This window comes from Herpailurus yagouaroundi, unplaced genomic scaffold, assembly GCF_014898765.1.
Source record: "Herpailurus yagouaroundi ecotype Mexico unplaced genomic scaffold, PumYag 189, whole genome shotgun sequence".
Lineage (NCBI taxonomy): Eukaryota > Metazoa > Chordata > Mammalia > Carnivora > Felidae > Herpailurus > Herpailurus yagouaroundi.
In genome coordinates this window covers 13,095,805-13,107,649 of record NW_024412420.1, presented here as the reverse complement: position 1 = coordinate 13,107,649, position 11,845 = coordinate 13,095,805, and the positions used below count along the sequence as shown (strand labels likewise).

The window sequence follows — 11,845 nt, the reverse complement described above, 5'->3', positions numbered from 1 at the left end:
GGCACCTCTCATGGGGGAGGGAGATGACGAGACCCAGAGGCAGAGCTGGCTCAGAGGCCCCCTCCCCCGTTGGGCCCTCCACGGGGTGGTCGGGGGGTGCGCAGGCTGCGGCTCTCTGTCCCCTTCCCCTCATCCTGGAGACAAAGGCGAAATCCTCTGGAGACAGTGGGGTGGCCAAGCTCAAGAGAATCCTGACCCAGGCTCTGCACACAGTAGCACACATAGAATTCAATAAAACCCAACGCAGACCCCGGGCCGGTCTGGGCCCCCAGTGCCAGAAGGCCTGGCACCCCCCCCACCCCCCCCCAGGGCACAATACCATTAGCAGTCATCAAGCCAGCAGGGCAGACTGGGGCCCGGGGGTGGTCTCCACCAGCTCCCCGCTCTGCCTAGGAGCCTAGAGAACAAAGGCTTCCCCCCTCTCCCTCCACTAGGAGAAAGGAGTCTTGTCCCACACACCAGGACCATGTGGAGGATGTGTCACAGGCCAGGGTCTCCGAGGGGACAGGGCGTTAAATGGGGGCAGCAGAAGAGACGCGGAGTTCAGGAATATTCAATCCAGCCTCGCCCCACTGCGCCCCGCCAGGCAGGAGGGGATGGCATAGCCCAGAGGAGCCACTAGGTGGCAGAAAAAGCCCAGCAACTCACCGGTTACACCTGTTCCCGCCACCCTTTCCCCCCTCCCCCTGCCAGCCTGACCCTCCAGCAACCTTCCCTCCCTCCTCCCTTCTTCCTCCAACCCACTCCTCACTGCAGCCTCCGGCGGCGGCGACAGCCCTGAAGTCTTACCACGTTTCCTTCTGCTTTACAGAAGGGCAGAAAGCCCTCAGCCCTTCTCTTCAAAATGCTGCTAATAATGCACGCAACATCTCATTTACTCGCTCCTGAGGTAAGTAAAAACCCTCTCCCTCTTTTCGAGAGGAAACAGACTAAGAAAGCATACATAGACTTCCAAGATCACATGACTAGCAAGTGGTGGAGCCCACGTTCGAACCAGGTGGACAAATGCCGGGCAGGGTCCTCCCTAACAGTGTTCACAAGCGGGTGTAGGCATGGACCTCTCAGATGCATCGTGTCCACCATTCTAACCCCCCGCACGCCCCCATACCTGACCCCTTGAGATTCTAAGCGGGCCAGCGTTGGGGGGGGGGTGTCTCAGTCTCAGGGTGAGTGTGAAGTTTAAAAAGTTTGCCTGAGTGATTCAGGCTCACCAACCCTTGCTCTGGCTGAGAAGCACCGCACCCTAGCTTCATGCTTCTGCTTCACACTCCACAACGGCCTTCTGGGTTCTCTCCTTACCCACCTTGCTTCCGGTGTGAATTTCCGTTCTGGTATGGTTGCCCCCCCATTCCCCCCCACCCTGCCCCAGTTCAGGACCAAAGGTGATTCCAGCCCAGAGGACCTTCCCCTACTGCCACCTTCACTTCCGGCCTGGCTGTCTTTGACCCACTCCCTTGTTTGCAGCACTCGTTCTTGTGGGCATCTCTTGGTGCGCTGGCACAGCCCTGGGCTGTGGGGGTGGGGGACAGAGCAGAAGATGAGCACTACGCAGCACCCACTGTCCAGATGCAATAAGAGTTCACACTGAAAGCTGGGCCTGTGCTCACTTCTGCATATGACGTCCATTCAGAGAAATAGCCCTACATCCAGAAGAAAAGGGTATCTACTCCTATTGTTGTTTCCTTCACTGACACCAGGGCATGTGTGTGTGTGTGTGTGTGGGGGGGTGGCAACTGCAGGGAAGGGGTGCCAGGAGATGACACCCAAGGTGCAGTGAAACTTCTGGGGGGCGCCTGGGGGGGCGCAGTCGGTTAAGCGTCCGACTTCAGCCGGGTCACCATCTCGCGGTCCGGGAGTTCGAGCCCCGCGTCGGGCTCTGGGCTGATGGCTCAGAGCCTGGAGCCTGTTTCCGATTCTGTGTCTCCCTCTCTCTCTGCCCTTCCCCCGTTCATGCTCTGTCTCTCTCTGTCCCCAAAATAAATAAACGTTGAAAAAAAAATTTTAAAAAGAAAGAAAGAAAGAAAGAAAGAAAGAAAGAAAGAAAGAAAGAAAGAAAAAGAGAGGAAGGAAGGAAGGAAGGAAGGAAGGAAGGAAGGAAGGAAGGAAGGAAGGAACTTCTAGAAATCTTTAGCTCTACCAATGTCCCACACAGAATGGCTGCTACCAGACTGTCCCTCACATTTCAGACTTTCCAAACTACAGCCCCCCTGCCCTGAGGGTGCTCTCCACCAGCTCCCCACTCTGCCTGGGAACTGAGAGAACAAAGGCTCCCTCCCCATCTCCCTCCACTTGGAGAAAGGAGTCTTGTCCCACCCACCAGGACTCAGCTGTGACCTGCTCACACTGATTTTTCCCTCCCAGTATAAACCTAGCTGGCGTCTCCTATTCCCCACCTGTCTTACCACCCCTGGATCTGCAGAATAAAGGCCTAGACACAAAACCAAGTTCTCAGAAGTGGGCAGGGAAAGCCAGGCTGTGACACCACACGGGATGAGACCAGAAGCCCAGGACATGAAGAAGGGTGCCTGAGCTGAGCTCTTTATTATTTTTTTAATGTTTATTTCTATTTCTGAGAGAGAGAGAGACAGAGTGTGAGAGGGGGTGGGGCAGAGAGGGAGGGAGACACAGAATCTGAAACAGGCTCCAGGCTCTGAGCCATCAGCACAGAGCCCCATGCAGGGCTCAAACTCATGAAGCACGAGATCATGACCTGAGTGGAAGTCAGATGCTCAACCGATGAGCCACCCAGGCGCCCCTAATTTTTACTTTGAGAGAGAGAGAAAGAGAGAGAGCTGGGAGATGCAGAGAGGTAGGGAGAGAGAAAATCCCAATGCCGAGCCCACCCAACTCAGGGCTCAATACCGATACCATGAACCACGATATCATGACCTGAGCTGAAACTAAGAGTCAGATAAGCTTGACCGACCGAGCCCCCCCTCCTGGCGCCCCTCAATGCAGACTTTCTGTTGGCAGAGAATTCAGTGTGTGTGTGGGGGGGGGGGGGTTCAGTGCAATTTCTGGTCACTGGACAAAGCCTGCTGACCCTACATGGGGAACATCTTCCCCAACAGGTTTTTCCGCGTGAACAGTGAAAATCCAGGTTCAAGGCTGGCTGACTGGGCAGGGGGCTGATCTCACCTTTCCTCAACCACCACCACCACCTTGGCACATCTACCCAACTGTGCCAGCCCCGGGAGCAGGGAGAAAGCCGAGCGGGACACAGGCTCCATCCCTCTCAGACCAGAAGTCACAGAGGAGCAAGCAGGCAGACACATGAACGAGTAACAGAGGACGGAGGACTTGGCCACAAGCGGCTGACGAAAATTCCAGAGGTGACCCTGGAGCAAAACCTTGAAGGGTGAGTTTTCAAATGAAGAGGGTGACAGGTCAGGGTCCTCCGGCATGAGAGAAGCTGGAGTGGCAGGGGAAGGGATGCCAACATCTGGGGACTTCGAGTCTCATGTCATGACCAGAGCGCAGCCTGTGTGGCCGGGGGAGGAAAAACAACCTGGAATGTCAAGTTGAGGAGTTAAGATTTTCTTCTCTAGGATGAGCCACCGATGATTTTAAACTAAGAAAGGAACTTGAGCACCTTCTTTGGAAGGACTTTTTTTTTTTTTACTTTTTTTAAATGTTTATTTATTTTTGAGAGAGGGAGAGACAGATTGCGAGTAGGGAAGGGGCAGAAAGAGAGGGAGACAGAGAATCCGAAGCAGGCTCCTGGCTCCGAGCTGTCAGCACAGAGCCCGATGCGGCGCTCGAACCCACGAACCGTGAGATCATGACCTGAGCTGAAGTCAGATGCTCAACGGACTGAGCCACCCAGGCGCCCATGGAAGGACTTTTTAGAAGGACTGGAGAGGGGAGACAGCAGAAAGACCAGCTGGGAAGTCGCTGGACTTGCCCAGGTGAGAAAAGGGGGGACGTATAAATTGGGGCATGACAACGGCGGCTAGAGCAGGATGAAGTCTGAAGTGGCAGCTTAAATGGGGATCAGTGCGTAGGATTAGATTGATCAAAATTCATTCTGGAAATCTCTCGAGAAGGGGCTCCACTAAAGGCCAGCGGTAACTCAGCTAACGCCTCTTCAGAACTGGAGTCAACACCTGTGCCTTTGGCTGAGCGCCACATGAAAAGGGTTGGTCTCCAGAATCCACGTGGCACAAGAATCATCATGCACAAGATGCTCACGAGAGGCTGGAGAGAACCAAGACAGAAAATTCACTCTTCGCACCTCCTCCTCAGGGGACACGCAACAAACAGAACGAGGAGGTGAATCCCCACACGGTCACCACTTGCCGTGTGCTTGTACTTGAATTCTAGTCAGGCAGGTGCACGACGAGGCACCACTCACAGGTGAGATGGAACAGCCTTCGTGCCAGAAAGTGGTGGCTGGAGAGAACGGCCAGGGAACACAGGGGGTGATGCAGGTGGGGTCAAGTTTTGGGGGTAAAGAGGATGGCAGGGGGTCATTGTTTATTTGGGGTTTACTATTACCAAAAGAATGCCTTTCCCGGGCTGTATCGCCCAAGTCAGAGGCTCTATCTTTCCTAATAAGTCATTACTGATATCAACAATGCTGGTCGGAAATGAGGAAAACCTACGTCTCTCCTTTGAAGAAATGCACACTAACACTCTTGACTGATGGTGTTAGCAAAGATTCCTTATGATGGACAACTGTGTCCCAACGGCAGCCATTAGAGCATTTCAATTGCTGGTTCTGAGTTAAGCCTTTTCCCTTGTAGTGTTGTTCAATTCCGTTGCTTGGAGCACCTTTCCTTCCAAAAGGGCAGAAAGCTTTAATGGGGAATTCATGCTATCACAGAACGGCTGTCAGAACTGATACGCCGTTTCCTCCCCACACGACCCGTGACTAGCACGAGTGGGGATTCCCAGACTCCCCCGTGAGGCGCTTCTAACCAGTCCTATGAAAACACAACTCCTCCAAACTGGGCTTCATCTCACATGCTTCCTGCTCTGAAGATGCAGAGAAATTGCAGAAAGTTCCCCTCGATGTGCCAAGGTGGCACAGTGGCCCTCTGAGTGGGGGACTTGGCAGAGGGATTAGGAGGGAAAGTGAAGAGGAGAGTTTCGAGTGGCTCCAAGTACGCCTGGTTGTCCATCAGAGAAACATTCTGTTCCTTTTGTCTCCAAAGGGAGCAGCTCCAGAAGAGACTGGGCTGGAGAAGCACGAGGGATGCAGGTTAAACTCTCGAGAAACCTTAACTGCCAGCCTGGGGGGGAAGACATCGGGGAAGACCGCTAGGGGAAACATGCATCCTCCCTCGCGACAGTCCCGCACCACTGCTCACCAACCGGAAGGCCATGGGCACTTGGCCCCAGAAAACGCTCTGGAATTCTCCTGCGCTTGCCCGGGAAGGCGAAAGCAGCGTTGGGCAATGGCCACTGGTCTGGGGGAACTTTCCAATGTCTCGAATTCTGACCAGACCAGTTCCGGATGTGTGCGGCTTGGCTGACATCGCGGAGAAGCCCCGATGATCACCAGGGGTGGGTCGCGTGAGCCTGCGGGGCTGGTGGCGGGTAGGAGAGGGCAGAAAGATTGACAAACACGAACCCAAATAACATGAAGTAATTTCTAAACATTTTTATTTCAAATCTCTTTTCACCCCTCCCCGAAAGACATGGGTCAGTACAGCAATCATAAAAAGGAGATACAAACACAAGAGTCAAATGTCCCCCGCACTGACACTTACAAAAACTGGGAGTTGTACGTGGGGTTTCCAAACAGGACCTGCAGCAGAGCTACTAACATCCCTTTATGAGAGTCAAACATGCCTATTAATACAGTATATACAGACACCCCATTCTGGAACTGATCTACAGGGACATCCCAACACCCACCCATCTATCCCCAGAAAAATACCAAAACACACCCAAAGTGCATTTGTTTATATCAAAACATCTTTCCCTTTCCCCACCCCACCCGCCCCACAGACCCTCCCGCCCCGTTTAAGATTGGCCTGCAAGTCTATTTTAACCATTTAGTAATTTTTTATCGTTTATGAAAATAAATTATACAGCAACTATTTTAATAAATTAAGCACAAAAAGGGGAAGGGGGGAGAGAGGAGGAAAACTAAAGGGGAAGACAAAAGCCAGGCCACACTTTGGCTTGGAGGAGGGCAGGGTGGCAAACAGGACAGAGGCGGTTGCAGGGGGTGCGGCTCCCCTTCTGGGAAAGAACTGGCAACCACCCTGAGCCCAGAATGACACCCCTCTTCATTGAGTTTCTTAAAAACAACCAAAAAATGTACAGCAGTGGCTGTGCCACGGGCAGCACCAGCGTGGGCGCTCCGACGACCGGCCTGCCCACAGAGCGGTGCCTGGATTATGTTGTCCCTTGAAGAAGGTTCTGGGCCGAACGGCGAGGGGCAGGTCCCCGTTCAAGGGAGCACCAGGGATGGAGTAGCCAGACCAGCCTTCCTGCCCCACCCGAGCTGGGCGGGCGGTGTGTGATTATCCTGGGTTCCGAACAAGAGTGTCCTAAGTTTTCTTCACACTCTCTCTCCAGGAGCCAAGGCTGCAGTCCAGCTGCAACCAGACATTCGCGTCTTCCATGGCTGGCTGCTTTTTACCTGCCCCTTCATGCCTCTTGGCACTTGGGAGGGAGCGGGGAGGGAGCAGCTCCAGGTACCCTCTAACTGAGATGAAATGAGCATGAAGGCAAGTCACAGACTCAGCATGCAGGACTGGCTTCCCAGAGGTAGATGGGGGTGGGAAGGGAGGAGAGAAGGGGTACAGAGGACAGGACGGACGGGAAGCAGGGAGCAACTGGGCCGGCACCTCCCAGGAAGGTCAAGAAGCGATGGAAAGGACAAAGACAGTATGGAATCTGTATGTAAAGAAAGGTCTTTCCCTGGCAGATTAGACAATCGGTATTTTAAATACACTTTACTCTGTTCTTCGAACTGAAGCACCTGAGTCCCCAGTGCCTCCGTCTCTACGGCCCAAACCCCACCTCACTCCTCCCAATGCTTTGCTCTCCATCTTCTCAAGGCCTCCTGTCCTTTTGTGCTGAGCACGAGGGCTCCGATGGCAAAACGGGATAGGTCACGGGGACTGGCAGACTCGACTTTGCCTTCTTGAGTTTCTTTGAGGCCCACTAATCCTACAGCTATCACAGGGGGAGGGAGCCACGCTTTGCTTTCTTTCTTTCTTTTTTTTTTTTTTTTCTTTTTTAATAAAAAAGATTTTACTCCCCAGGAGCAAATAAATCATTTTGAACTACTGATAAACACTGCTGCAGTGAAAAGAAAGATGGCTACATGTATGCAATAGCACAAATTCAGTGTAAGAACAGCTGTGTTGACAATTAGAGATAAAAATCATTTATCCATTCCCCCCTTTCCCACAAACCAAACCAAGAGGATTCCCATAGGGAAAATGTCTAACTCAGAAGCTCCTCCCTTAGGGACAGGGGGCGTGTCATTCTCTTAAAAGTGGAAAACAAATGGCAGGTCTCCCCACGATGGAGATGCTCTCAACACCCCAACTGGTGGCAAGACCTCCGCAAATGAAGACAGACAGACAGACACACACACACACACACACACACACACACACACACACACACACGCAGACGCACGCTGACTTTCAGACCTCCTTCCTGCAGCCATGGAGCTTTATCCCAGCACCTAGTCCTCCAACTTCAGGGCCTGAGGCCAAGGAGGAGGCAGCAGTGCAGAAGGATGTAACTGGAGGGAAAAGTCCCATCCCCATTTCCTGCTGGGACCCGAGGGCTTCCAGCAGCCTGGCTCCCCTGAGGGCCTCGGCTGAGGGCACCCCAAGGCATCCAGCTCTCCTCTAGGCTCTCACGTTCGGATCTGCCAACACCAAGCACCATCCCTGCTCCCCCGATCTTCCTGGATGGACACCGTGTGTTTGCAGCCGTCCCCACACCACTCCCATCCTTGGCGAGGGCCACCATGAGCCCCAGGGAAAGGAAGGACAAGGGGAGAGGAAACCTGGTGGCGAGCTCCCGCCCAGCCTCTCCTCTCAGGGGCCTGCATGCCGCTGCCCGTGGCTCACATCACTAGATCTAGGCACCAGCTGGCCAACAGGCGAAGGCCACCGTCAATGGTCCCAAACTCCCAGTCGTCCCCCACTTGCCTAGTCCTCACAGCAAAGCCCCTCTCCTCCCTCTGTGTTCCTGCCACAGCACGCGAATTTCAAGTAACAGCAAATTGTAGCAGTAGCTGTCACTAGCTTATGGTGGTTCACACCTGTCCTGAGGAAGGTTGCAGTAGGTTGACCACTAACAAGTAAGGGTCACACGAGCAAGGACCCATCCACAACTTAGAAATCAATGGTGGGTCCCTAGAGGTGAGAACCTTTTCCAGTTTGTGACTTTAAAATACAACAATCAAAGAGGAATGAGTTCCGTCTGTGGACCGCCTCTCAACGAGCATGACACAGAACTGGCAAAGGAGTGGGCCCAGCCCGGAGAGCTGAGCGGAAGTGCTGGCGACAGGCCAGCCGCTCCAGCTCTCTCTCTGCTCTCTCACCAGGCCGGTCCCTCAGCCGGCTGCCCCACTCCCGCCTCTTCCTCCCCCTCATCTCCGGATAGAGTCTGTCTCCCCTCTGTGCAACTCTGTCTCGCAGCCCACCCTGAGGAAGGACGAGGCTACAGCCTGGGCCATGACTAGCGCACCCACAGATCACGGACACAGGTCTATGTTACCCTTTCCCAGGAGGAGAAAGAAGGACGGTGGTGAGGTTGGGTCATGCCTCTTCAGCTAAGGTTTGCTTCTAGACCTGACTGTCTGAATGCTCCAGTGGAAACCCCTGGTCCCACAAAGGGTAGCACCCAGACTGTGCTGAGGGCAGTGAGGCCCCTGGTCGTGGGCAGGAGCCAGCTGACTTCTGGCTTTGGGTTCCACTTCACCATCACAAGCCCTCAGTACTCAGATCTGCCTGATGCTAGGAAGTTTCCATCTAAACTGAGAAAGGAGGGACTGACGCTGCTGCTCTGGATTGGGGCTGCACACACTACTCAGCACACAGCCTGCAGACTTCCGCTTCCAGCCTTCCATTCGTGTGTTTCCTGTCTCACTGTCCTACCCTCGCCCAGGACCCAACACCCCGCCACCAAAGAGCTTTCCTAGACCACCTCGTCTACCCCGATCTTAACCATCTGAATTTCTTTAAAGACAGCCCTTGACTCTTCTGCCACATTCTCCAATTGCTTCATGGACGGCAGTCACCTAAAAGATCCCTTAGGCCAGACATCATGTCTTTCCCCTCTTGTGTTTTCCACAGTATCTAGCCCAGAGCCAGGCAAACACACTAAGAAAAAGAATTTTAAATGATGGGTGGGTGAAATGGTATATATATATAAAAAAAAAGAATCCCAAAGAGCTGCACATCAGCCACTCAAGGATCCCACTGGATTCCAGATATATGGTCTACTGTTGGGTGGCACTTTCTGCAAGATGGCAAGTTAATCTGCACCCCCAAGAGGCAAGACTCACAGACTAAGCCAATTTCTGGGATCACTATCTTAATTGGCGGGCAGTACCACACAGAATTCAAGGAGAGAAGAGGTACCTCACAACAAAACAAAGGTGGGCTGTGTTTACACTACAAGCTCATTTTGTGGGCCCCCTCTTTACTTATGCTTACACACAGGTAACACTGCAAGTCTCCTCCCAATTCCACTACAAGGAGGAAGACTGGCCATTCCATGCAGGACATAAGGCAGAAGGCCAACACTTCTAGATGAGACAGTCCTATAAATTACTGAGACACTGGGGCCTCACCCCCAAACCATCAGGAAACCACAAACCTGACCATATTATTTTATCTCATGAGATGAGGCAGATATAAGCACAGGGGAACCAAAAAAGGCAGTCTAATGGCATATTACTACAAAAGAACAATAAAGACCCAAACAGCTTGATTTTCACATCTTAATAGCAAACCTCTCCCCAGAGTAACTCTATAGAAAAGCAAACTCATAATATCGTACGGTTTGACAATGGCCCGCTTCAGAAAAAAAATCAAAGACCACTGAAAAGCGCTGGAGTCTTTCTCCCTCCTCCTCCACTTCTACCTGGAAGGTGGGCAACTCCCAAATCAGCATCTGACACACTGCCCCACGAAGGGGGGCCAACAGGATCTGACTCACGAAAATGCTTGGGTTGCTAGAAAAGACACAGGAAAATAAAAAAGCTCTTGCTACCTCCCGTCACGGAAGTGGGACAACAGCGATAAACCTAAAAACAGGAGATGTAATGCTCTCCTCCTCTCTGATCCAATGACGTTCCATTAAGGCTGAGACACTGGAGCGCTTCTTCTCGGAAGAGCACAAGTACAACAGCTTCGTTTCTCACCGTCCTCCATGTTCCCTCTCACTAGCTGACAGACATATGGAGGGAAGTACCACTGACTCCTACGTCACGGGTACAGCCTGCCATTAAGAATCTGGAAGCATGCTCCATTAACTTCAGCAGCTCATGATGAGGGCTCTCAACTGCTCAGGTGATGAGAAAATCCATTGCCTTGACAGCTGGCAGAGGCAATAGGAACGATGTTGCCATGATCGGAGTGAAATGTACAGTCATCTCGAGGGGAGGGGTGGAGGGTGGAGGGTGGCGGGTGGAGGAAGAATGGGACTGGCTTGAGGTCACAGAACTTAGGAATTCCATAAGACAAAACTAGCACAGCTTCTATGAGAGGTGATGCTGAAATCACGTTTAAAACCTTAGAAGGAAAGGATGTGAGGAGCCACTACTTTCCCCAGCAGGGGCGGGCCCTTTGCCGGTTTTTGTTCAGCAGTCTTCTGTTCGAGACCACCCACCCTCCTTTCTTTCCTGCTGCTACTGAGGCTACCCATGCTTAAAGAGAGGCAGATTCTCATCTCTCAGAAACTCCCCACTTGATTTACACTTCTGACTCCTCCTCTCTCCTTCTTCAAGGTCAATGGTGAACGCGTGCACTCTGCCTTTGGCACCAGCTGAATGACCGTCACTGGCAATCCCTCCTCCTCTCCCCTCCCATGGACCTCGCCCTTGGTGCCACTTCCAGCCCAATGGGGCACAAACCCCAGCTGCCTTTAAAGGAAGTTTTCCATACGGAGAAATGCAAATACCCAAAACAAAACTTCTAAAAAAGGAACAGTGTTGAGACTTCTTCCAGTTTTCCAAGGAGCTCGTCCAGTTCCAGGATAGCACAGGGGCTGGACACGAAGAGGCGGAGCCCCCGCTCAAAGAGTGTGGTTGTGTGCTTCTTCCAAGCCCCAGAGCGGCGAGGGGAGCCAAAGTCCTTGCACAGAGGGTCTCCGCCCTTCCCGTTCCCTCGTTCTTCCTCACTCCCCTCCACGGTAGCTTCATTTGGTTCTTCAAAACTGGAGCTTGGCAACCAAATGCCTAGATGAAAAAAGGAAAAAATCAGAGCGGCCCACTGGAGTGGAACCAAGATGGAGAGCAGCCCAGCCTCGGCTGGGGAAAAGTACAGCTCAAACAGAGAACGGAGACCTGAAAAGCCAACGGCTCCCACCAACACGGCTGCCCGGCTCAGGATGTGGCAACGGCCTTTGCTGCAGGGACCTGAGCGGCCTAGGACTTGGACGCTAAAAAAAGGTCCTAAAATAACTAATAAACATATTCCATCACATTGCCTAACCTCTCTCTCTCCTTTTCCCTCACCTTTTAATTTTCCACCCACTCCCCACCCCCCTCCTTTCCTGAGGCTTGTCTGCTACAGGGACTAGAAAGTAAAAGAAAGAAAAAACTGAGCCCCTGGAGTAACCCCTGGTGAGCCCGGCTAGAAAAAAACGCTATAGGTCGTTGCAGCTTCTGGCTACCGAAGAGGAGTGATATATAATC

At 52.7% G+C, this 11,845-nt stretch overlaps 1 protein-coding gene across 2 annotated transcripts in view; it reads right to left on the bottom strand.

Moving 5' to 3' along the window:
• Positions 1-5,580: 5,580 nt before the first annotated feature.
• Positions 5,581-11,845, bottom strand: part of SOCS7 (suppressor of cytokine signaling 7) — a 32,472-nt gene continuing 26,207 nt past the window's right edge. For both annotated transcript variants that reach the window (XM_040497329.1, XM_040497330.1), the window contains one exon: positions 5,581-11,386. The gene's annotated coding sequence lies outside the window, so the exon portion shown is untranslated. The remainder of the gene's footprint in view (positions 11,387-11,845) is intronic.